Source organism: Bos taurus, chromosome 9, assembly GCF_002263795.3.
Source record: "Bos taurus isolate L1 Dominette 01449 registration number 42190680 breed Hereford chromosome 9, ARS-UCD2.0, whole genome shotgun sequence".
In the NCBI taxonomy this organism is placed as follows: Eukaryota; Metazoa; Chordata; class Mammalia; order Artiodactyla; family Bovidae; genus Bos; species Bos taurus.
This window is the reverse complement of record NC_037336.1, coordinates 35,092,853-35,120,735: the sequence shown is the minus strand read 5'-3', so window position 1 is coordinate 35,120,735 and position 27,883 is coordinate 35,092,853. Positions and strand designations below refer to the sequence as shown.

Here is a 27,883-nt window from a genome sequence, read left to right as displayed (position 1 = left end):
CTTCCATCTAAATCATCATAAAAATGTATAAGTGAAAAATGGAGGCGGGGTGGTCAAAGGGGGTTTCAGATTGAACAAGATCATCACACTTTATCTAATACATTCATTTCTGGCTAGGGTATACCAAAATGGAAACAGGATAACTATAATACAAAACTTGCGCAACAGCACACTGTACACACCTGTGTTCCAAGCTCACTCCCGTTCCTCTAATGCTTCCAAATGTGCCAGCCTGTTGGGCCTGTCGATTAAACAGCACACAGATTTTCTGTTTTATCCAGTCTTTGTCATAAGGCTGGTATGTCTGGGTATCAGCTCAGTAAACAAGGCAGATGCCAGGTCATCAATAAAATCAAACAACTGATTGATATCATATGTGATAGGCTTTTGGGATTCATTCTCTTTAGATGTTCTTCATAATTTTATAAACACCTTCCATACACTCATTCACAGATTCATAGTCAGCCTAAGTTCTGCCTTCTGGCCTATCGGTAGGCTGTACCAGCAAGATGGTGTGAGACTTCGCGCCAAAGTCTCCCCCTGCAGCCAATGCCGACTCTGCCGCCCCAACGAGCTTATCCGCAAGGCCACCGACAGCCAATACTCCGGTATTCTGGCCTCGAGAATTCCATGGACTGTATAGTTCAGGGGTCGCAAAGAGTCAGACAGGACTGAGCAACTTTCACTTTCAAGTGTCAATGTACTGAAGAAGGTGGAACCATAGGAAAATAATTTTATATATGTTATCATAATGTAGGAGTCTGATAGAGGAACATGGACTTTTTGAAGTGCAAGTGAATTCAAAAGGAAGATCTTCCCAAGGGATAAAAGACAGAAAAAAAATCTTTCTTTTAGTTTGGCAATCTATCATAGCCAACGTGATTATATACCTTGTCAGTTACTAATTAGTATCTAGAAAAACAGGCATAAACTGGGACTTTCCTGTGTAAACCCAAGCTTGTGGGGCCCTAACTTCCTCCAGAAAAAAAGACTATAGTATAAACAAGACTTACAAACAGCAATACCATTCTATTTATTCTCAGAAGTCACTCTGACATCGCTATCCCATGTATCATGTAGTGCTATCACACTGATCATTTATTCACGACAAAATCTCAGGATCATTCTAGACCTTCCCTATCTGCTCCATAGATCCTATTATAATATAAAGCATGTAAAACATATCTGTTCTTTTGTTCCATCACAATTGTCATGACTCTGAATGGGATCTTGTCATCTTATCCCTAGACTTTTTCAGTACTCGCTAATAAGTCTCCTTTCCTTCTGCCTGTTACTCTCCATGAGGACCCAGATTAAATTACTTACAATCTGTATGTAATCATGGCATTCACTGGGACTCTGGGTTCAGTACATATACATTGACTGGTACATAGGCTTCTCCTGATTTGCCCCACCCATCAGTTTGCTTTCTAACTTGCTGCTTCTTTCTCACTCTTTATATTTCAGACTTAATATATCCCCAAATATAGATAATTTTCTTCTACCTCTGATTTTTCTATATGCTGCTTCCTCTGCATATGCATTAAACATAAAAGTTCTCATTTATAATAGTAATCCAAGATGACACAGAGATGGATGACAAAGGGGATAATGCAGAGAGGAGGAAGTATTTTAAAATCAGTTAGGCAAACTTACATCAGATTTAGTTCAAAATTAGAATCAGGTGGACAATTAATCTGTTACATATTTATTATTTGTTTAGGATAGAAGAAAATCCTACATTAGATGAATTATATAATGTCTAGAATGTACCTTGAAATATTTAGAGACTGGCCTAGTATATATGCAAGTCATTGTGTTTTAACTGTTAAAAAAAAAAATGAAACTGCTCTACAAAACACAAATTTAACTACCCCATGAAGCTAACAGGTTTCAAACCTATTATGAAAAATTCTATAATTTTTTTACTAGAGACTAGAGGAGAACTGTTAGTTTCACAGGTAAGGCTGAGAAGTCTAATAAGTTTGTATCCTACTGTTTGCCAAACCTACAAGCTGACTCCACAGGCTACATGACTGCAAATGTGTTTCTGGCATAAGCTCCCTTGTGAAAACTCTGAAAGCCAAATTTACCATCCTTAGCTGAGATGAGAAGCCACCGAGGGCATCAATAGCACCTCTGACCTTGGAGGAAAAATCTCACTGTTCAAAGTCAGAGAGTCACCTTTGGACCTTGAAAGGCTTGAAAGAAATACTGGAAATCAGGAGCTCTATTATTCTCTAACAAAAACAAACCAAAACCACCAAACTATACTTAGTACATATCTACAGCAAACTTTTAGTAAATTAATGAAAACCCAAACTTTACATTGAATCACATCGCTTTGTTGTTCAGTTGATAAGTCGTGTCTGACTCTGCAACCCCAGGTACTGCAGCACGCCAGGCTTCCCTGTCCATCACTATCTTCACATCACTTTAGAATATTGATTATAAGTTGAAGAAACAAATTGGATAGTGTGCCCTTGACTGTGAATCTCTAATACACCAGGATGAAATATGCTCAAAGCCATAAATGCAAGAAGTCAGCCTAATTTTCATATCAAAGTATTTTGATGTTGAGTGATATGGAATTTTGGTGATTACATACTCTATGAGCCAATGATTTATTTTTGCCATTCTTTTCAATTACAAGATACACTGCAGTTGTCCTCCCATAGTACTGGTTTATTTATATTAGTCAAAACTTGAAAAACAACCAAGTGGTGCATCAAGTAATGAATGAATATACTAGTTGTGATACATCCTTAGAATGGAGAATTTACTCGGCTATAAAAATGAAAGAACTACTGATTGATATATGCAACAGCATAAGTTCAAGAAAGAACACAAAGAAAAATGGATTTGAAAAAATAGTGAATGAATACTTCTCAAATTTGGTGAAAGTTTAAACTTACATATTGTTAATAAGTTCAGTTTATCTAAAGTAGGAAAATGTGAAGAAAACAAGACCTTGACATATCCTGAACAAATCATTAAATATAAAGGTAAAGAAAAAATGTTAAAGGTATCCAAATAAAACGGACACACTGCATACCTGGTTGCTTATATAGAAGACAAAAATAAATCCTCATCATAGTCAATGCAGATATGAATACAACTTTAAAGTGCTAAAAGAAATAAAATAGCTTTTCAATCAAGAATTTATACCCAAACATATTATCCTTCAAAATACAAAGATATTTTAGATTTTAAAAAAATGGTAGAATTTACTACCAGCAGATCTGCAGTAAAAGAACTGTCAAAGGAAGCTTTTCAGGCCAAAGTAAAATGATACCAAATAAAAACTCAGGTCTATAGAAAGGAATGGCATTATCCAAAATTATATATGGATAAATATTGAGATTATCTACAGTTGTAAATTGTTTAATAAGGCAAGGAAGAAGTAACAAATATATCTACCTAGCACCCTCTTAACTGGTCTTTGCATCTTTTCCAGAGTGTATTTTTCTTCAGCCTAATACATTCACTTGGAAATAAACTTCAAAACTTAACTAAGCCTTTATCAATTTCTTCAAATAACCATTTGTTTTACAATTATTAACTTCCTTAACTAAATGGTAAAAGATAAGACAGGTATTTTCTTTTGAAAAAAAAAATACTTAAATATTGAAACATTGTAATAATAGAACATAGCATGTTATATTATTGATATAATAATATATTATATATTAACATAAAATCAGGAAATTACCAAAAAATGTTGTTATTAACTTTTTAAAATAGCCTGTATGCATTTAAGACAAAGGTATTGAAAAAGCCCAAATTATATTTAGGAAAGTCTTTAGGAATGGCAAATCTCTGTAAGAAAACATTCAATGTCAAGATTTAGGCTATCCTACATAAAATTTAGAAAGTACATAAAATGCAAGGTACATAAGAATATACAGTCAGGCCTTCTATACCCATAGGTTCAGCCAACCTAGGATTTCAATCCGCAATTGGTTGAACCCCCAGAAGCATCACCCGCAGATAAGAATAAATGGAAGGGCAACTGTACTCTGCCATGTTATATAAGGGACTTGAACATCTGAGGAATTTGATACATGTGAGGATCAAGAATCCACCTGCCAATGCAGGAGACTCAGGAGACATGGGTTCAATCTCTGGGTCAAGAAGATACCCTGGAGGAGAAAGTGAAAATCTACCCCCAGCATTCTTGCCTGGACAATCCCACTGACAAAGGAGCCTGTCAGGTTGAGATTTATGGGATTGCAAAGAGTCAGACACAACTGAGTAAGTATGCAAGCACGAGGATCCTAGAATGAATGCCCCATGGATATCAAGAGGATTGTGCTCTTCATAGTCATATTTTATTAATTATATTATGTATATAATATATAATATATTATTGTGTAATTATAATAATCATTCTATCTAGTCAGAAAATTTGTGAAAATATTAGACACACATTTCTGAAGAGGCAACTAACTTAAAGAGACTGTTTAGCATCTAATCTCACTTTAAAGAGAAAATAGTAACTTTTGAATGTGAATCATAGAATAAATATGATTGTAAAGGATGAGGCAAAATTTTAATATAAAACATCAAATGGTACTATAGACTAAAAGTAATCATTTTCTCCATTACTATCATTCTTCCTTACTTTCTGTGTCTCTTTTAAAAATGTTCAAATAAGTTCCTTAATTTCTTTATAGAGACATGATGATATTAACAGTAATTTTTATAATCCAATTCTTCTCTAAGTGCATTAAAGTTTAATGTAGTCTGGCAATGGCAATTCTAGCAAAAACATAATTTGCATAAAACATGAGGCAGCATGAAGCAGAGTTATTCAGAAGGGATTCAGGCTTCCGATGTTAACACTCACAATTTAATTCTATGCCATGAAAACACACACACAAGTTTACAATTCAGAATTAATAAAAGTTTCAATGTTTCAGAGATGGATCTGTCATACATCCTCTTTCCATCTAGATACTTCCAACTGTTCAGATCTCAGATATGAAAGTATACATCCCTGTAGATTACCTGTAGAATAACTGTAAATTAAAGGTAATTTAACATTAAAATAACTCATATTATTAAACACAGCTCTAATGAATTTAGCAATATCACATATATACAGAGAATTTGAAATGCTTGGTATTAAAATAATTATGTTCAGCTATAAACTGCATCCTGATTTACCATAACAAATTATATGTAGAAGAGAGCATGCTGTCCTTGAGGAATTTAAAATTTATTATCAGACATAAGATCTGAAAAACAAAAGGAGTAAAATTCAGGATGGGACAAGCTGCTACTTAGGAATGAGAGACCTTTCATTTCCTGCTAGGATCTGATGAATCATGCAATCACATAAACAGAACAGACACCAAATTAATTTATTCATGTACTGATAACACCAGAATAGTAAGGAATGAGCTGCTTCTCCTCTCACAGATTAAGGATAACAAATGTAAACTTTAAACAGTTTAAACCTGCTCAGCCATTATTTTATTTTATGTATTTGTTTATTGTTTGGTTGGTTTTTTAGCTGGAAAGATAATTTTGTTGGTATTTATTAGTTTGCTTTTAAACAAAACTATAATCCACGTGGGAAATCAGTCACTTTCACAAATGCACTTTTGCTTTCTTCTCATACAAGTAATTATGTTTATCATAAACCTAATTCTTCAATACAATAGAGTGAAATGAGTCAACAAAAGTTTGCTTACACCTCTCATTTTACTCCCAAGGGTTAAATCCCCAAATTCAGAAATAACATTGGTGACAAATAAAAGCAATGCTGTATCATCTGTGTGGTTCTCCCAACTCACTCCTACCATAGAAACAAGCCTCACTGTGCTGTTCAAAAGTTAATCAGTACACCAGGCAGGCAGTGATCATATTTATGCATCAGAATAAAACTCAGTGGAGAAGGAAGGAACTCAGCCATAAACATACATGTATCCATTCTTCCCCAAACTCCTCTCCCATCCAGGCTGCCACAAAACATTGAGCAGAGTTCCATGTGCTAATCAGTAGGTCATTGTTGATTATACATTTTAAATATAGCAATGTGTTCATCCTGAAACTATCACAACATTGTTAATCAGCTATGCATACATGCTCAGTCGCTTCAGTCGTGTCCTACTCTTTGCAACCTCATGGACTATAGCCCACCAGACTCCTCTGTCCATGGGATTCTCCAGGTAAGAATACTGGAGTGGGTTGCCATGCCCTCCTCCTAGGGATCTTCCCAACCCAGGGATCGAACCAGCATCTCCTGCATTTCCTGCATTGCAAGTGGATTCTTTACCCACTGAGCCACTGGGGAATCCCTAATTGGCTATACATCAATGCAAAATTATAAGTTTAAAAAAGAAGAAGAAACCAGTCTTCTCTCTCTCCACTATGTGAGGATACAGCCAGAAATGAGTTATTTAAAAACCAGGAAGAGGGCTCTCACCAGACACTGTATCTATGAAACCTGGATCTTGAACACCCCAGCCTTAGAACTGTGAGAAATATTAATAAATATTTGTTGTTTCAAAACAACAACAACAACTCAATGAAACTCCTTGCAGATACACAACATTTTGGATAAATTACTCAATAGAGCGAGCAACTAATTGAAACTCCTCTCCTCATTTTTCCATATTTGATTGTGCTTTATCTTTTCCTGATGCTTCATCTTGATTGTTCCTGAGCAAGACCGGAGGGAAAGATTTATACTTGCCCAAATAGAAAGTTTAGGAAGTTTCACCCAAGCCTGTATTTCTATAAAACATACTGCCATTACCTGTAGAGGAATAGATCATTACAATACAAAGCTAATGGTAATTGCAATCTGTGTGAGAAAACAGTAATATCAAAGAAAAGTTAAAGCATAAAATTTTAAAAAGACACATTGAGCTTGACAGAAATGATCCTTTCTTTCACAGGTCTCAAGAGGATAGCCCTTGGTGAGAAACCATGCTGACATCCTGTATCAGCTCACCTTGTACAAGTGGATATAAACTTCACACAAAGCAGAAGCCAATTTTATTGTAAATTTTTTCATTGCTGCGATTGACTCACAAGAGACTCATTTTCTTGTGGGTCCCAAAGGAGGGCAGTCACACAGCATTGTTTAAGCAAATGCATTACCGTGCAAGACATGCCACATAAACCTTCCATCTTAAACAACAGATTCAGTTGTATAAACAGTATAAACATGGTTCTTTAAACAAGCACTTTAAACCAAAGAAAAGCTGTAGTTACAACAGGAATCAAGACATTGCTTATAAAGACTGTTAACATAGGCACCAAGGCAGACTTCATGTACATATTTTTGAGTGCTTGCTCTGTGCTAAGTGATTTAAAGGAATAATCACACTTGATATAAGAACGTAACTGACACACAGAGTCTGACTCTAAATTCTGGGTTCTTGGTACTTCAATCTCTTTAGCGTTGATAGTTTTCAGCCCCAAATCTGGACTTCCTGAACTCCTATTTTTTATGTTATCTGAAAGTTTCGCCCCATTCCAAACTCCAAGGTTCTTGCTTCTAGTTATTGGAAATTTAGTAACAATTAATATTGTGAGTTTTAGAAGATTATTAGGCCTTGATGGGCTTCACAGGGAGGACATTGATGAGGTCTGTTATTTCCAAAAATGGGAACCTCTACTATCCTCTATAAGCTCAGGCTTGGGACTCAGGTAACTTGTGGTTGTTGAAAGGTTTAGGACTGATAATGCCTACTAACCTATAATCATCGTGGCTGACACAAAGTATTAAAAATAAAAAGGTGATTATTTATCAGGTGTTTTTTTCACAACACACCTAAGCCAAATGAAATACCTGATGGTTCTATTTAGTAAGGAATTTGATCCAAACAACTTAGTAAGGTTTAGATTCTAACAATTTAGTACCATTAGAAAAACTGATAAAAATAAATTTAAAATATTTTATTTCATTTTTAAATAAGCACAATCACTTGCTAAGGAGATATATGTATCTGGGCTCTGTGAAATTTCTCCAACCCTGGAGTCAAACTGTGCAATTACACCTTTATTTCTTGTCCTATAGATATTGTTGCATTTCTCTCAAAAATTTAAATTATTGTGTAATATCCGGTAAATCCACCATGGCATCCCAGAGCACCTCATTACTTATTCTTAAAACTGCACATGTAGGCATGCCAAAGGTAATTTCCTCCCAAACCTTTCACAGCAAATCAATAATCAAGATTTACCCATTCCACCATTTCAATACCATTTATTTATCCTTCCTTCTCTATATCTACAGCTATTCCACTACTTCATTCACTTTGCACTTGGATTTCTGGATAAGCTTTATAACTTCTACCCCAAGTTCCCTGACTCCAATCTATTTTCCATCTATATCTCAGGCTTTCTATTTAAAAACCCAAGTCTGATTGTGTCTTTATTAGACAGTGAAATCCTTCAAGGGCTCCTTTGTTTTTATAATCTGCACCCTGTGAACTCTAATCACTCCTTATGTTTTCACTCTCTCTCCCAGCTGTATTCAGAAGTTTACAAAGCCACATACTCTTGCTTACTTCGCTGATACTTATTACTGCTTTGTCCTAATAGAAAAATCTCTATAGTCCTTTATTTAACTGGTCAGTGTCTACAGAGGCTTCAAACATTAGCCCTACCATCATTTTCTTGATGTTGCAATCCTTATTGTGTCTCACTTGTCTGTACCAATATCATTCTGTGAATATCTTTATAGGAACACTTTTAAAACATGTAATGTTCAGCCCAATTATAAGCTAGCACTTATAATTGGCCCAATAAATATTTGCTGAAATGATGAAATGCAAATGAATGAATACATGTCAATTTAGTCAATGGAGAAATGTTATACAAATCTTGTCAGAAACCTAAAGTAGAAAGAAGCTGTCTTCTAGAATGAGTTTCCAGAGGTGTTGACCAATTCTTTGGGGGAAAGCTGCCATAATACATTTAGCATAAAACTGATCAAGCTTGATAACATGGTGCAAAACTCAATCACATGCAGATGTTCACAATTTAAGCTTTAACTCCCCTTTTCATTTCATCATGCTCTGACTATGTCATTGGGAAGCTAATCCAGTCTATTGCTACTGCAATAGTATATCCCAGTACTCTAATTTTTCAACAAAGCCTGATATTCTGTAAAGTGCTACCATGCTAAAGATACATTTTTCTCGAAAAGACTCCAAACCAACAGGATGACAGTCTTAGAGTTATCTGAGAACCATTGTTTCTATGCTATGGCCTCTAAATGACAAGCAAAATGTAGAAATCATAAATCTGACAAAGTCAGAAACCCAAGGAAACTTCAGAGACTGAGTTTTCAGAAACTGCAAGAGCAAAAATTAACCCTAACCAAGCATGCCTTCAGTAAGGTAGGTAAGTATCACTGGGTATTATCAAGGAAATTCTGCCCTTTGAGCCTAGGTAAAAGACCATAACAATGAACTGCGACTACACAATCCACCCAACCAGGAAATTACTAAAACTTCTTACTTCCTTGTTTATGGAAATTGAGTATGTGCTGTGACATCATCATATAGATCATATATCTGATGGTCTCAAACTCCTACTACCATCATCTTGGCAAATCAGTGAAATTCTAAAATATCAATCATTTAAAATACTTCAATTATTCTCCTACCACATTACTCAGAGCCTTGATATTCTTTCCATGGGAAAAAGAAAGATGAGCTTTGTGGAACTCCTATAGAATCACCATTGGAATTTTACTGGTACCTCTACATCTCAATCCTTTGAACCATTTGTGTAATGTTCAGATTGTCCTCAAGTTGGAGTCCTGAGGAATAAATCAGAAAATTTAAATAAAAAATCTCACCTTCCAATTATAATTAGGTACATCAGAAGTCTGATTAGGAAAGTTAACTTTATATGTATGTTCCTATTTCAAATTGATGGATCTGCCACATGGCTGTGAATGAGATTTTTCATAATTCATTAATAAAGGGGGCAACTAATGAACTAGCCATAAAATCTGAGAATGCTCATAGCAACATTTTGTATTACTACTTTAGAAAACATTCAGAGTGAGTAAATCAGTACAGCTATGAGACAACTGCCACTCAAAAAACAAACAAAAAAAAAAAAAAAAAAAAAGGAAAGGAAGAGAGGGAGGAAAAGAAGAGAAAGAAGATGGGAGAGAGTGAGAAGAGAAAGGAGAAAGGAAGGAAGGTAGAAAAAAGAAATGAAAGAAAGGGCATTAGTATTTTTTAATATATATTTTTGAACAACTATTAGTCTAGTCAAAGCTGTGGATTTTCCAGTAGTGATGTTTGGATGTGAGAGTTGGACTATAAAGAAAGCTGAGTGCTGAAGAATTCATGCTTTGGAACTGTGGTGTGGGAGAAGACTCTTGAGAGTCCCCTGGACTGCAAGGAGATCCAACCAGTCCATTTTAAAAGAGATCAATCCTGAGTATTCATTAAAAAGACTGATGCTGAAGCTGAAATTCCAATACTCTGGCCACCTGATGCGAAGAACTGACTAATTTGAAAAGACCCTGATGCTGGGAAAGATTGAAGGTGGGAGGAGAGGGGGACAACAGGGGATAAGATGGTTAGATGGCATCACTGACTCAATGGATATAAGTTTGAGTAAACTCCAGGAGTTGGTAATAGACAGGGAGGCCTGGCGTGCTGCAGTCCATAGGGTTGCAAAGAGTCGGACGTGACTGAGCGACTGAACTGAACTGATTCAGTGTCTTTTCTTAGATGCTTCCTTCAAGGAATATCCAGCAAAATTAAAGTACTTTATTCGAATTGCCAGCCACTGAAGAGGTGTCCAAGAAAATTGAATGATGCTTCTCTCCCAGGTACACTGCCACACAGTCAGCCAAATGGAGCACTTGGTCATGTAAGCCTGGTAAGAAGTACTATGTCTCATAAAAAGGGTTAAAATATCCAGTCCTAAGTTTTTCAGATCACTGTGTGTATTAGTCATTCAGCTCTGTCTGACTCCCTGTGACTCCATGGACTGTAGCCCACCAGGCTCCTCTGTCCATGGAATTCTCTAGGCAAGAATACTGGAAAGAGTAGCCATTCTTTTCTCCAGGGGGTCTTTCCGGATCCAGGGATCAAACCCAGGTCTCCTGCATTGCAGGCAGATTCTTTACCATCTGAGCCACCAAGGAAGCCCCTTTCAGATCATTACCTTATTCATTCAACTATTTGTTCACATATTTAGTCAATGTTGGAGAATCTTTTCTGTGCAAGGTACTAAACTAAGTACTGGTAATATAAGAGAGCTAAGGTCTCACATCTCAAGAGAATTACATTAAAATGGGAGTTTGATCGGTACTGCTTTTAGATCTGAGCCCTAAATGATGGCTTGATCCACATATGCTGCTGCTGCTGCTGCTGCTGCTGCTGCTAAGTCACTTCAGTCGTGTCCGACTCTGTGTGACCCCATAGACGGCAGCCCACCAGGCTCCACCGTCCCTGGGACTCTCCAAGCAAGAACACTGGAGTGGGTTGCCATTTCCTTCTCCAATGCATGAAAGGGAAAAGTGAAAGTGACACCACTCAATCGAGACTACAACAAGCAAGCACAAAAAATGCAATTCATTCACTAAAAGGCACCTGGGTTCCCCTTACTCTCAGGTTCTGGTTTTTAGCATTGACTCAGGAGCAACCACCAACTTTAAAAGTCATTCAGACCCCAGGGAAACATTTCACATCTTATGCTCTGTTTTCAAAACCAAAGTATACTAAGCTTGAAAGCTGTGAAGATTTGTCTATTACGCTGCCAGCAGTGTTAGAGGAGAGCTTTGGAGTGTGGAAGGCAGTTAAACAACACATTAACATAGGTAAGGGAAGTGAAAATCTAATTGAATTGATTCATATTTCAATATTACTCCAAACTGTGAAACTTGATCTTCCAACATGGAATAAGGGGAAAAAATACCCAGCCTTCCTTCCTATGGGGAACAGACATTGAAATTAGATTCTACCCATCAGATACTCAACATTCAAAAAACTAAGATCGTGGGATCCAGTCCCATCACTTCATGGCAAATAGATGGGGAAACAATGGAAACAGTGGCAGACTTTATTTTCTTGGGCTCCAAAATTACTGCAGATAGTGACTACGGCCATGAAATTAAAAGACGCTTGCTCCTTGGAAGAAAAGTTATGACCAAACTAGATAGCATATTAAAAAGCATAGGCATTACTTTGCTGAAAAAGGCCCCTCTAGTCAAAGTTATGGTTTTTCCAGTTGTGATGTATGGATGTGAGAGTTGGACTATAAAGAAAGCTGAGTGCTGAAGAATTGATTCTTTGGAACTGTGGTGTTGGAGAAGACTCTTGAGAGTCCCTTGGACTGCAAGGAGATCCAACAAGTCCATCCTAAAGGAGATCAGTCCTGAATATTCATTGGAAGGACTGATGCTGACGCTGAAACTCCAATACTTTGGCCATCTGATTCTAAGAACTGACTCACTGGAAAAGACCCCGATGCTGGGAAAGATTGAAGGCAGGAGGAAAAGGGGACAACAGAGGATGAGATGGTTGGATGGCATCACTGAGTTGATGGACATGAGTTTGAGAAAGCTCCAGGAGTTGGTGATGGACAGGGAAGCCTGGTGTGCTGCAGTCCATGGGGTTGCAAATTGAGTCGGACATGACTGAGCAACTGAACTGACTGACATCAGATACTTCCTGGAACTCAGAAAACAACTATTTAAGAAAACAGGACAAGCAAAGGGCATGCATGTTCTTTGTGAACATTTATTCTCCTATATTTATTTTAGAATCTGTTTGTCAAAGTTCTTGGGAAAAAAAAAAAAAAAAACCTAATAGGGTTTTTATTAGAAATACATTAAATGTAGAAATTAATTTGGAGAGAATTTATAATTTTAAAATGATGGATGTTACATCCATTAATATAGGATACCTATATATTTATTTAGATTTTCCTCTACAATCTTTTAAAATGTGTTGTCAGCCATCTTTAGTGAGTTTGATATATTACACTTAATCTTCATTTTTTTCATATTTTTACCATCTGTTATATTCATCTTTCATCTTATTTTTTTTCATTCTTTTTGAAGTTTAATTTATCTTATTTTCACTTTTGCATTACTATGCTCATATTAATTTGCATATTAAATTTTCTCAGTTTCTGGTACAAGTGCACCCAAACTGTGCTCAAAAAAATAAATAAAAAATTATCATTAAATTTAACTGAACAAAGATTTATGATGCCTAACATGTGTATATTACTTTCATATAGGTCTAAAAACTGATTGTGATAACAAATGTAAATACGATCCCTTTTCATGGCTCAGACAGTAAAGAATCTGCCTGCAATGCAGGAGACCTGGGTTCAGGCCCTGAGCTGGAAAGATCCCCTGGAGAATGGAATGGCTTCCCACTCGCGTATTCTTGTCTGGAAAATTCCACAGACAGAGGAGCCTGATGGGTTACAGTTTGTGGGGTCACAAAGAGTCAGACACAACTGAGTGACTAACACATTCACTTTTTCACTTTCATGAGAATATAAATACTCTGTCACATCTCTCTTTCCATTGTTACAGAATTTGTAGTCATGGTGCGTGTAAATCACTATGAATATATACTATGGAACTTTTCTCATCTTTATCTTTGCCATAGGATAATGAACTACTCTTTTCCAATGAAATGCTGAAAAAGGGAAAAAATTAAAAGCAAAATAATTTTAAAAATCCTGATACCTTTTAAGTACAATAAACTTTAACAGTAATAAATGTAAAATTATTTAGGGCATGAAATAAGCTCATCAACTTTTTAAGCTAATATTCATTTTTCCTGGGGCATCAGCTTCCACTCAGATATTTATAAATACTATGGTGATTAGAAGAACATATAAGGCTAAGCCTTTGGTTGCTTTATGTAATCTGAACCTAGTTCTTTGGGAGAAAAGGACAGAAATACTCCCAATAACTAATTTGAGGTAAACATAGCTTTACAGTCAATCAACAGAAGGGGAAGAGGAAAGAAAACAGACTCAGGAGCTGTAGTAAAATAAATTTCTAATTGCTCGAAGAAATTACAAGTGTCTAAGACTCAGGCCCAGAAAGTATATTTCTGAAGACTAATTGGCATAGGAACATTTTAATGACATTGTCAAAATTCTATTGTTACACCTGCTAATGTAATCAGATTTTTGTTTCCTATTCATCAAATATAATGTGTTTAACCCTGATGAGAAGTAAAATTTTATAAGAGAATTTGAAGACCTTCAGTTCAGTTCAGTTCAGTTGCTCAGCTGTGTCCAACTATTTGCAACCCCATGAACTGCAGCACATCAGGCCTCCCTGTCCATCACCAACTCCCAGAGTCCACCCAACCCATGTCCTTTGAGTTAGTGATGCCATCCAACCATCTCATCCTTTGTCGTCCCCTTCTCCTCCTGCCCTTAATCTTTCCCAGCATCAGGGTCTTTTCAAATGGGTCAGCTCTTTGCATCACGTGGCCAAAGTATTGGAGTTTCAGCTTCAACATTAGTCCTTCCAATGAACACTCGGGACTGATATCCTTTAGGATGGACTGGTTGGATCTCCTTGCAGTCCAAGGGACCTTCAAGAGTCTTCTCCAACATCATAGTTCAAAAGCATCAATTCTTCGGCGCTCAGCTTTCTTCACAGTCCAACTCTCACATCCATACATGACCACTGGAAAAACCATAGCCTTGGCTAGACAGACATTTGTTGGCAAAGTAATATCTCTGCTTTTGAATATGCCATCTAGGTTGTTCACAATTTTCCTTCCAAGGAGTAAGCGTCTTTTAATTTCATGGCTGCAATCAGCATCTGCAGTGATCTTGGAGCCCAGAAAAACAAAGTCAGCCACTGTTTCCACTGTTTCCCCATCTATCTCCCATGAAGTGATGGGACCGGATGCCATGATCTTAGTTTTCTGAATGTTGAGCTTTAAGCCAACTTTTTCACTCTCCTCTTTCACTTTCATCAAGAGGCTCTTTAGTTCTTCTTCACTTTCTGCCATAAGGGTGGTATTGTTTGCATATCTGAGGTTATTGATATTTTTACTAGCAATCTTGATTACAGCTTGTACTTCCTCCAGCCCAGCATTTCTCATGACGTACTCTGCATATTGGCTTATTCCCTGGTGGCTCAGAGGTTAAAGCGTCTGCCTGCAATGCAGGAGATGTGGGTTTGATCCCTGGGTTGGGAAGATCCTCTGGAGAAGGAAATGGCAACCCACTCCAGTATTCTTGCCTGGAGAAGTACTCTGCATATAAGTTAAATAAGCAGGGTGACAATATACAAGCTTGAAATACTCTTTTTTCCTATTTGGAACCAGTCTGTTCCATGTCCAGTTCTAACTGTTGCTTCTGGACCTGCATACATATTTCTCAAGAAGCAAGTCAGGTGGTATGGTACTCCCTTCTCTTTCAGAATTTTCCACAGTTTACTGTGATCCACACTGTCAAAGGCTTTGGCATAGTCAATAAAGCAGAAATAGCCCATTCTTCTGGAACTCTCTTGCATTTTCAATGATCCAGCAGATGTTGGCAATTTGATCTCTGGTTCCTCTGCCTATTCTAAACCCAGCTTGAACATCTGGAAGTTCATGGTTCATGTATTGCTGAAGCCTGGCTTGGAGAATTTTGAGCATTACTTTACTAGCGTGTGAGATGAGTGCAATTGTGTGGTAGTTTGGGCATTCTTTGGCATTGCTTTTCTTTGGTATCAGAATGAAAACTGACCTTTTCCAGTCCTGTGGCCACTGCTAAATTTTCCAAATTTGCTGGCATATTGAGTGCAGCACTTTCACAGCATCATCTTTCAGGATTTGAAATAGCTCAACTGGAATTCTATCACCTCAACTAGCTTTGTTTGTAGTGATGCTTCCTAATGCCCACTTGACTTCACATTCCAGGATGTTTGGCTCTAGGTAAGTGATCACACCATCATGGTTATCTGGGTCGTGAAGATCTTTTTTATATATTCTTCTGTGTATTCTTGCCACCTCTTCTTAATATCTTCTGCTTCTGTTAGGTCCATACCATTTCTGTCCTTTATTGTGCCCATCTTTGTATGAAATGTTCCCTTGGTACCTCTAATTTTCTTGAAGAGATCTCTAGTCTTTCCCATTCTGTTGTTTTCCTCTATTTCTTTGCATTGATCTCTGAGGAGGCTTTCTTACCTCTCCTTGCTATTTTTTGGAACTCTGCATTCAAATGGGTATATCTTTCCTCTTCTCCTTTGCTTTTCTCTTCCCTTCTTTTCACAGCTATTTGTAAGGCCTCCTCAGACAGCCATTTTGCTTTTTTGCATTTATTTTTCTTGGGGATGTTCTTGATCCCTGTCTCCTGTACAATGTCATGAACCTCTGTCCATAGTTCATCAGGAACTCTATCAGATCTAGTCCCTTAAATCTATTTCTCACTTTCACTGTATATTCATAAGGGATTTGATTTAGGTCATTACTGAATGGTCTAGTGGTTTTCTCCACTTTCTTCTATTTCAGTCTGAATTTGGCAATAAGGAATTCATGATCTGAGCCATAGTCAGCTCACGGACTTGTTTTTGCTGACTGTATAGAGCTTCTCCATCTTTGGCTGCAAAGAATATAATCAATCTGATTTCACTGTTGACCATCTGGTGATATCCATGTGTAGAGTCTTCTCTTGTGTTGTTGGAAGAGGGTGTTTGCTATGACCAGTGTGTTCTCTTGGCAAAACTCTATTAGGCTTTGCCCTGCTCCATTCCATACTCCAAGGCCAAATTTGCCTGTTACTCCAGGTGTTTCTTGATTTCCTACTTTTGCATCCCAGTCCCCTAGAATGAAAAGGCCATCTTTTTTGGGTGTTAGTTCTAGAAGGTCTTGTAGGTCTTCATAGAACTATTCAACTTCAGCTTCTTCAGCATTTCTGGTCAGGGCATAGACTTGGATTACTGTGATATTGAATGGTTTGCCTTGGAAACAAACAGAGATCCTTCTGTCATTTTTGAGATTGCATCCACGTACTGCATTTCAGACTCTTTTGTTGACCATGATGGCTACTCCATTTCTTCTAAGGGATTCCTGCCCACAGTAGTAGATATAATGGTCATCTGAGTTAAATTCACCCAATCCAGTCCATCTTAGTTCACTGATTCCTAGAATGTCGATGTTCACTCTTGTCATCTCCTGTTTGACCACTTCCAATTTGCTTTAATTCATGGACCTAACATTCCAGGTTCCTATGCAATATTGCCCTTTACAGCATTGAACCTTGCTACTCTCACCAGTCACATCCACAACTGGGTGTTGTTTTTGCTTTGGCTCCATCCTTTCATTCTTTCTGGAGTTATTTCTCCACTGATCTCCAGTAGCATATTGGACACCACTGACCTGGGGAGTTCATCTTTCAGTGTCCTGTCTTTTTGCCTTTTCATACTATTTCTGGGGTTCAAGGCAAGAATATTGAAGTGGTTTGCCATTCTCTTCTCCAGTGGACCACATTATTCCTGCATATAGTTTAATATTATTAAAGTAAAAGGAATATCAATTTTATTCTTGTCATCTATAAATATCTCTTCCATAATATCCTGGGCAAACGGTGTCAGTCATTCAAGGATCAAAACTTATTTCCTTCAAAACAATCTAATCAGTTGTTGAGCATTTTTAAACTATTAAAATGTTTTTCCTTTTTATTAAGTCAAAACTCACCTTCTTATAAACTATCCATTGGCCACTACTCTCTAGGAACTTCTGAGTCTATTCTTACTTCTACACTAAAGCCTCTAATTAAAAAATAAATAAATAAAAAGCTCTCATATCCTTTTCTGTCCTCTTTTCAGACCCATACTTCATGAAATATGGCTTCTAAACACTTGATCTGATCACCCTCATATATTTTGAACACACACACACACTCAAAACAATTTATCAGTGGCTTGGATGAAATGTGAACTTGTTTAAAGCTGTAATTTTTAAATAAATAGGGAACAAAATATCCCTTATTTATCTAAGCTCATGATAATTAGATTTTTCACCATAATTTATAATCATTCATAAAAATGACTTCACAACTTTTCAATTTGTAACTTTAGTAGGTTGGTTCTTTAATATATGGCAAATTAAAATAGCTAAACTTGGCTGCAACCCAGGACTTACAAGGTGTTACTTTTGTAGAAACTTAAAGTATAAGTGATAAATTATTTATTCCTCCCCTTCTTTTTTCTCTCTCTCTTTTGATAACTCAAAAAGTTTGAGATAGAATTGTGATTATTTTTAAGCTAGGCCATGTGTGAAATATGATGAGAATAAACCTAAGGTTTCTAAAATCACCTATGACACTCTTCTATCTTTTCTATAACAGTTTTTTTTTTTTTAATTTCATTGTGAAGAGTTAAAGTCCTTTCCTTGCAGTTGTTTCCTCATTATTCTGCCCCTTAACAGTCAACCCACTTTTTACATGCTCTCTGTTCTTTCTCTCTCAACAAAAGCTAGTCTAACAATATCATGCTCTTTATATAGAGATCCATATTGCTGATTAGGTTTCACTGTGATCTTTCTGATCAATAGGTGATTTATATGCACATTAAATACTGAAAAACACTACTCTAGGCTCATTTTTGTAATCTCTGGTCTCTTTCTTGACAGTGTTTTTGAATTAAAATGCTCATGTCTCTTTCATTTATGGAAAAAACCCTTCTCATTACTCTAAACTTTCTTCCTGAATATATGATTACCCTTTCCCACCCTAAGTTTCAATAGAATCACTCTATACAGGATATTTTCATAAAGGTTCTAACTTTGACCTCTGTCATCCTACTGCCTCCAATAACAAAATTAATTACAAAATGTCATGTAATTTTGTATGTCCTGGCCTGCCTCTCTTACTCTACTCAACTGACTGAGCAGACACAGCTGGCATTGCTTTTCTTATTCTTCTTTCAGAATAGAAATCTGATTTCAGAGAGACATCCAGCCCTATTTCAATGAAAGGTGACCCCATGCCCATATCTGGCAAGAGAACATAAGTTCATACAGTAGTTTTCTTCTGCCTCTTCTAGAGCAATGGGTACATGACCCAGAATTGGGCCAAAGAAAAGTGTGTGGACTTAAGAATCATTTCCCTCACTTATTATAACATCGGAGAAGGCAATGGCACCCCACTCCAGTACTCTTGCCTGGAAAATCCCATGGACGGAGGAGCCTGGTAGGCTGCAGTCCATGGGGTCACGAAGAGTCGGACACGACTGAGTGACTTAACTTTCACTTTTCACTTTCATGCATTGGAGAAGGAAATGGCAACCAACTCCAGTGTTCTTGCCTGAAGAATCCCGGGGATGGGGGAGCCTGGTGAGCTGCCGTCTATGGGGTCGCACAGAGTCGGACACGACTGAAGCGACTTCATTCCTTTTGACCCTGGATATTAATATTTTTGTAGTGTTAAACATGAAACTAATATAATCATCCTAAATCACAAGTGAAGTCAGTAGAGTGAATATATTAATAGAAGAAAAGAAACTGGAGTCTTGATGCCAAAACTGATACAATTTTTCTTGCTGTCAACCATTTTAGAAAGTTTTATTTTAATCTTATAGGGCCTTATCAGACCTTAATTTGCATCACAGTTCTGTATAATTCTCTCCTGTCCTTTAATAAACTGTAAGTTATTTGAGGACAGTTGTATACCTTTCGTACACACACAGCATAGTGTCTTTCAGGAAGTAGACTTTCAGTACATGGTTGTTGGTTAAATAAATGAGTATTCCTCTACTACTCGGCTTATCTTCTTAGCTCATAGTACCTCTTCTGGGTTTTCCTTAGTTTTAAGATTAAGTGTTTTAATAACAAGTAGCATGATGACATTCATTTGACTATAGCTTTTACTTTTAATGAACTAGATAAAGCACCCAGTTCCATGCTGAAGGCAAAATAGCTTAGGTACAATCTTTTAACTATGAAAAATAACTAAAAAGACATGAAAATGTTATATTGGGGGGGGGTGAAGAAGAGCTGTCTAAATAGTACACATGGTATTTCCCACGGTGAAAAAATTTTAAATTGCAAGTGATTCACATTTGACACATGCAAAACATGTGACATTGCATAGTGTTTCCATATTTTCTCCTCTATCACTAGCCCATGGTTATGGACACAATACCAAATCATGAAATTATGCATCTAAGAAAGGACAATGAGAAATGTTTCCCTATTACCACTGGCTAATTTCATTAATCTACTCAGAGGCATGTGCAAATTTGAGATAACATACTCTGCAAGTCCCAGTGCTTCAGAAGCATTCATTTTTGTAATTCAGATCTAATTATATAATTATTAAATTTAATGCTGGATTTAGAAACACTGATAAGTAACAATACCTTCATTTTTCTAAAGCATTATTTGGTTCCTCGGGAATGAAAAGTCACTGATTAAAATATCTTCAAGTACATTTCCCAGTAAGCCATACTAGCATTTGGTTTGATATGAGGAAAGCTGTTTGTTTGTTTGTTTAAGTCTCTCAATGTTTAGGGCCACCTGTCAGCCAGTCCCAATTAGAGGCAGTGCCTGATTAAACTGCTCTCTCTAGAACCATTCGGACAACTTCATTATTGCTTCAGTTTATGATAGCAAAGCAGCCATGTGGCAGTGCAGAAAGTCTTTGACAGCTTAGAGTGAGCCCATTTGGGTGCATAGGACATAGGTTTCGAAATTGTGCACAGTTGCAAAGTTTTGATTGCATGAATTATACATGAGGGGTGACCAGCCATTTATGCTCAATGATTTTAGCCAATCAGTACAGGTGCAGGAAAGAAAGTAGACTGGGAGAGAGCAAAATCATATAACTCAGGAAAGCACTTTCTTTTGGCTCTACCAACCCAATGCATGACATTGCAAACCTTGGTAGAACACATTTATGCCACTTAATAAAATTTCTCAGGTAGTCTAGGAATTTCAAATAAATAGAGGAGAGTAGAAAGGAGAACAAAATTTAGATGCTCTACTTGCAAATCACTCATACATCAATAAGTTCTATAGGTGATCATAGGCAGGGTCTCTGAAAGCTCACTTTGTTACCTTATCAAACATAACTCTCCTCCTTGCACCAAATGTTTCTCTATTCTGTTATCCATTCATTATATTAAAGCATGGAGGTTTGCTGTCTTCTTTTGATTTTCACTTTAGTTGGCTTTAAAGAATTTCAAATGTTTACAAAAGAAAGAAGCAACAATATTTATACATAATTCAGAGAGATGATTATACATTACTTTCGTGGATAAAAAGAGAATTTTGAGTTAGTATTGTAAATAAGATACTACTTGTATCAAGATTTTTTAAATATAAATTAATAGGGATAAGAAATTAATTTTGATAAAATACACAGTATAAATTGTAAAGAAAAAGAATCACAACAAAAAGGAGTGCTTTTCTTCTTTTTCCTCTCTTATCGTTCATTTACATGAGAATAGAAAATGCTGCTTTTTTTCCTACCCTTTTATTATTTAACAGAGGCTTTCATATCAATTGCTATTATTCCTGGGTTAAGAAGCACATTTCCTGAGAGTGTAAAATAATTGAGATCTACTGTAAAAAAACAAACCACTTTCTTACCAACAGGACAGCAGTGAGGCTGTTCATAGAGAAGAATGTTTCAGGGTCACCATTAAATAAATTTGCAAGGCTGCTGGCTTCAGGACAGAAGGAAGCAGAGGAAGTCAGCAGGGGAAAATTGTGTATGTGTCAGCACTGACAGTTTGCTTTATGGTGGACCCTCCTCCTCTTTAAAGTAATTCCCATTCAGTTTATGGTAGATTGGTATACAATGAGGTCAGGCACAGCAAATCAATTCTGATATGATTGCATTTTAGCCATAGTCATATTTCTCCTGGAAATCGTGCCAGAATCAGCTATTCATTTCACAGGAACATTGATTTCCCTACCCTTACGCTGTTACTCTAGTCCATCTTCCATTCAGCAGGGTTCCTCCTTTGAGGAAAATCATGGAGGTCCCAACGTTCTCTCCAAGGGTGACTGTGTGCACAGACACATAGACAGGTGCCTTTATTCAACGGCTTTGACCACTGCGTAGTATTATTTGGTGCCTCCCTGCCTAAGGTTGTATAGGTAATTTTGCCTTCATACCATCTTTATATTGGCCCACGGGACTGCTGCTGCTAAGTTGCTTCAGTCATGTCCGACTCTGTGCGACCCCATAGACGGCAGCCCAACAGGATCCCCCGTCCCTGGGATTCTCCAGGCAAGAATACTGGAGTGGGTTGGCCATTTCCTTCTCCAGGCCCATGGGACTACTGCTATGATTAATGCTGTGTTTTCCCCTTTCACATAAAGAAATGGGCAAGTAGGAAAGAGAAAAAAACACACCTAAAACCTTTCCCTGCTTAGTCTTCCTCTTCTAGCATTCAGCTCCCTTTTACTCTGAGCTGCTAGTTATTACTATCTATCCTTCCAGTCATACACCCAAATCCATACAACTTCTATTATTCTTAGAAGGTCTCATGGTCTGTTTTTAGGTTGAAAAAAAATTTCCCCAGATATCTGTGAGGTCTCAAGGTTAGGTTATACAGAGAAAGCCAGAAGTCCATGCTTATTCATCATCATGGCAAGACTTGCAATCAGCGCATTCTTACATTTTCCCTTGTTTTGGTAGATTCAATTATTGTTTTAGTGAACATTCCCTTTTTTCCTCCAAACCTTGGTCTCCATGGAAAGGAAATTCTCCTTGTCCCACTGATATTTAGGGTGTAGCCATGTGATTTTCTTTGTGCAATGGTATGATAGTGTACATGAAAAGACAACATATGCATATGCCTTTAGGCAAACATTGTTGGGCTCTGGTTTTTTCCCCATAAGAGTTTCCCCCAGGTTGCTTCTAGCTCTTATAGTTCTACCTCCAGAATGAATTTACTTGAACAAACATGAATTCAAGCACAGGCTCTGAAACCAAGGTTCATTTCAGTTCAGTTGCTCAGTCGTGTCCGACTCTTTGCGACCCCATAAATTGCAGCACGCCAGGCCTCCCTGTCCATCACAAACTCCTGGAGTTCACTCAGACTCATGTCCATTGAGTCGGTGATGCCATCCAGCCATCTCATCCTCTGTCATCCCCTTTTCCTCCTGCCCCCAGTCCCTCCCAGCATCAGAGTCTTTTCCAACGAGTCAACTCTTCGCATGAGGTGGCCAAAGTTTTGGAGTTTCAGCTTTAGCATCATTCCTTCCAAAGAACACCCAGGACTGATCTCCTTTGGGATGGACTGGTTGGATCTCCTTGCAGTCCAAGGGACTCTCAAGAGTCTTCTCCAACGTCACAGTTCAAAAGCATCAATTCTTCAGCACTCAGCTTTCTTCACAGTCCAACTCTCACATCCATACATGACCACTGGAAAAACCATAGCTTTGACTAGACAGACCTTTGTTGGCAAAGTAATGTCTCAGCTTTTGAATATGCTATCTAGGTCGGTCATAACTTTCCTTCCAAGGAGTAAGCGTCTTTTAATTTCATGGCTGCAGTCACCATCTGCAGTGATTTTGGAGCCCCAAAATAAAGTCTGACACTGTTTCCACTGTTTCCCCATCTATTTCCCATGAAGTGATGGAACGAGATGCCATGATCTTAGTTTTCTGAACCAGATAGTCTCACCCAAATCTGAAGTAGAGACATTCTAGGCAAATCACAGATCTTTAGGGGCTTCCCAGGTGGCCTGAGTGGTAAAGAACCCCTGCCTGCCAATGCAAGAGACATAAGAGATGTGCGTTTGATCCCTGGGTTGGGAAGATCCCCTGGAGGAGGCCATGGCAACCCACTCCAGTATTCTTGCCTAGAGAATCCATGACAGAGGAGTCTGGAGGGCTACAGTACATGGGGTCGCAGTCGGACATGACTACAGCAACTCAGCATGCACATGTACAGATATATAACAAAGAAGTAAGTACTTGTTTTTGTGTGCCACAAAGATTGTATGGTCACTTGTTATGCAACAAACAAACAAACAAACAAACTGGTCAAAACACAGTTGGTTCTAGAATCATGGTTCCGCAAAAATTAAAACCTAAACTATGTGGCGGTGATTTGGGGAACTGGCAGGCTGGTAAAGAAGTTGCTAAATGCAGTTGAGAAAAAAGACCTGCACCATGTGGTGGCAAAATATTTGGTCACTCTAGTGGTAATGAGGTAAAAAGAGAGTACACACTGAGCTGGCAGTGTTGAGCTTGGCAGTTTGGGGAAAATATTTTCAAAGTGTAAGCTAATTGTTAAGTATATTAGTGTGATGGTTAATGTTATGTGTCAGCTTGACTGGGCTAACGGATACCCAGAGAGCTGGTAAAACATTACTTCTAGATGTGCCTGTGAGGGTTTCTGAAAGAGATTAGCATTTGATTCAGTTGACTGAGTAAGGATAGCCACTTTCATCAATGCGAGAACTATCATCTAATCAGTTGGGAGCTTTGAAGAGTAAAAAAACGTGAAAAAAAGGAGAATTCTTTCTCTCTTCTTGGGAGGGTGCATCCATTTTTTCTTGCCTTTAGATATCAGAGCTCCAAGTTCTCAGACCTTCAGAATTGAGGATTTACACCATGTGCACTCCCAGTTCTCTGGTTTTTCAACACAGACTGAATTGTGCCACCAATTTTCCTCATTGTGCAGCTTGCAGATTGCAGGTAGTGGGACTTCTCAGCCTTTACAACTGTATGACTGAATTCCTATAAGAAATCTCCTTTTTTATATATGCATGTATCTTGCTATCCTAGTGGTTATGTTACTTGAGAGAGTCCCTATTAATACAATTAGTTATGATGTTAAAAGTAGAAGATAAGTTGAGAAAGGAGTTTGACCCATTAGCAAGCAAAGTTATGAGGAAAGAGAAACAGCCCTGAATCTACAGAATTAAAGAATTAAATTGGTGTGAGGGAAATGGTGAAATCAAAAGTGTACTTGCAAAATTTTTTTAGACCTCTAAAAAAGTAAGGTGACTATAGCAGATTCTTTCAACTGGCTCAACAGGAACTTAGAAAGTTTGATGGCAGCAAAATCAAATATACCCAAATTACTGATAATTAAGTCTAAAAAGAAAGACAGGTCTGAAAATAAATTGTGGGTATAGCTTTGAACAAATAAAACTAGCTAGAAACAAAGGCATAAAACACATACAACATTTTTGAAAGAGCTATATTGGCAAAAGTACAAGCAGCCCAGATTAAATGAAACTGAGATTAAATCAAGTATAAGAAGAAGACTGGCTTCCAAATTTCTAGACGCAGAAAGAGGCTGAAAAGCTACGCCTTCGCCAATGAATGACATGTTTCCCAATACTTTCTTCAGAAATGACCAATACTTTCTTTAGAAAGGGAAATGAAAAAACTGAAGCACTCCCCCAAGGTGAATCTAAGAACTGCGGAAAACTATGGACTGGAAAGCCACTTTGAGGAAGTTAATTGGGAACTGGTGAAGTAAACTTCCCTAACAGGAAAAAGCCCTGGTAGCATTTGCTTGTCCAAACTTGAGAATTTTTATGTATCAGTGAATGCTATATTCTTATCTTTTTGGATGGGGTTGTTAATGTAATTATACTGCCCCCGTTCCATTTTATTATGTTGGGTATATAGCAAGTAAATAACTCTTCCTTTTAGTTCCTTGGTTTCTGGTTTTCACAGGGGCAAATTCTTGGCATAATGGAAACCACAAGATCCTAGGCAATGAACTTGATGCCATGAATGAATGAAACTTTTCAGTAAGATTTCTGTCATATTCTATTTAAGGAGACATTAACTTCATGAAGAAAAGAAGTGAATATCTGTGAACAAGAGGTAACATTGTGAAAATTAAGATTACTTTTCAGCATTTATTCATTCCTGCCCTTGCCTCACCAGGAATGCCGTGTGGTACTTATTTACCTAACTGAACTTGGCTTAGATATACACCATTGCTTTGGTCAGTGGGATACTAATGGATGTGATGCCAGCGAGGCTTATCATGTGCATCAATTAATGCACTCTAGAGATCACTACAAGATGAGATTCCCTTGAACATCTGTTGTTCCTTTAGCTTGGTCCCTGAATGAGACACCCGGAGGTAACTGAACCCCATTTGTAACCAAGCTAAGTTGGATCCACAGTCTGAAACAGCTGCTCTGGCTGAACCTTATATTCACAGCTGAAGCAAATCTACTGAAAGGAGTAACTGATACATGAAGAAAAAATAAACACTTACTTAGGTATGTCGCTGCAATTTTGTGATTATTTCTTACACGGAGAAACTTGGCTGATATGCCTTGCCTATGCAGAGTCTAGACTTGTCTAGGTTTCCTCATGTATTTATTTGATGATTTCTGTGCTAATAACACAGAGTATTCATTTGGCAATGAAAATATATAGTCTCTGTCAGTTTGTTATTTCCTGTCTACTCAGATATTGTTACTTTCCCTGTACAAGAGAACTTAAAATTATTCATTTACTTATGGAGTCCTTTATATACACATTGGCTTATTAACACAATTATCCTTCAATTCTCTAAACTTCTCTGTCTCAAAAAAAAAAAGTCCCCAGAATAATCATTCATTTCCATACAAAATATATTTAGATCAAACAGTATGTACAATATACATGAATAAATACTTTATTGAAGGCTTACTATATACAAAATATTAAAAATAGCATTTAAATAAATTACAAGTGACATATGAATTAATATGCTTATGTTACATAACTGTAAACAAATTTAGAAGGATATGGCTTATTTTTTAGTGAATGTGCACTTCAGATATTCACAATATATTTTCTCTATTTTTATTGAAAATTTATCAGTGTCATAAGTCTCTAACACACACATATATAAAACTCTGAGTCAGTGATCTAGAAAATGCCTTTTATAAAAAAAGAATCATAATTTTGAAAATTGTGAGTATATTATCTGCATGAATAAAAGCTCTTAGCTCTCAATAAGGAATATGACCCTTTCCTGCAAATGTATTCTGTCTCTGTGCACACCACTAAACAATAAAGAGTAGAGTTAACCATCTATACATTCTCAAATCCCTGAATGCCTGACTAAATTTTTTACTTTGTCAGTTGCACGGATTAGATTCACATACAGACTTCATTGGTGGTTCAGATGGTAAAGGATCTGCTTGCAATGCAGGAGACCTGGGTTCAATCCCTGGGTCAGGAAGATCCCCTGGAGAAGGGAATGACTACCCACCCCAGTATTCTTGCCTGAAAAATTCCATGGACAGAGGAGCCTGGTGGGCAACAGTCCCTGGGGTCGCTGAGTCAAACATGACTGAGTGACTAATACACACATGTATAGCCACAGATAATTCATCAGGTACAGACCTTTCCTCTTGACGGTATGATTAATAAATGGTAAATTTGTGTCAGTTTGTGCTTTCACACACACACACACACACACACACACACACAGCAAAACCCGGAGCTCTAGGACGACTTCCTTTTAGACATCAATATCTATTTTATTCAATTATCTATATGTTTTGAACTGAATTGTATCCTCCCCTCAGATGCGTAAGTCAAAGTCCTAATCCTCAATGAGACTATACTTGGACATAGGGCTTTTAGGAGGTATTTAAGGTTAAATGAAGTCATGAGAGTAGAATCCTAATCTGATAGAATGAATGACCTTTTAAAGAGAAAGAGAGAGGCACCAGGGGGTTTGTCCATGTATACACACCAAGGAAAGACCATAGGAATATACAGTGAGAAAGAGGCTGACTACAACCTATGGAGAGAGCCCTTACCAGACGCCAAATCTGCTGGTACCTTGATCGTGGATTTTCCGGGCTTCAAAAGTGTGAGAAACCAAGTTTTGTCCTATAGCCACCCAGTCTGTGTTCATTGTTGTTGTTGTTGTTGTTATGGGAGTGCAAACAAAAAAATGTTGCCTGCCACTCCAGTAGGCTATGAAT

At 37.4% G+C, this 27,883-nt stretch overlaps 1 long non-coding RNA gene and 1 pseudogene across 1 annotated transcript in view; both read right to left on the bottom strand.

Annotated features, from left to right (window-relative positions):
- The window catches only part of LOC132346170 (uncharacterized), a 47,871-nt gene that overhangs the window by 8,709 nt on the left and 11,279 nt on the right, over window positions 1-27,883 (bottom strand). The gene's annotated exons all lie outside the window — the stretch shown is intronic.
- Window positions 104-27,813, bottom strand: LOC112448156 (enhancer of rudimentary homolog; annotated as a pseudogene).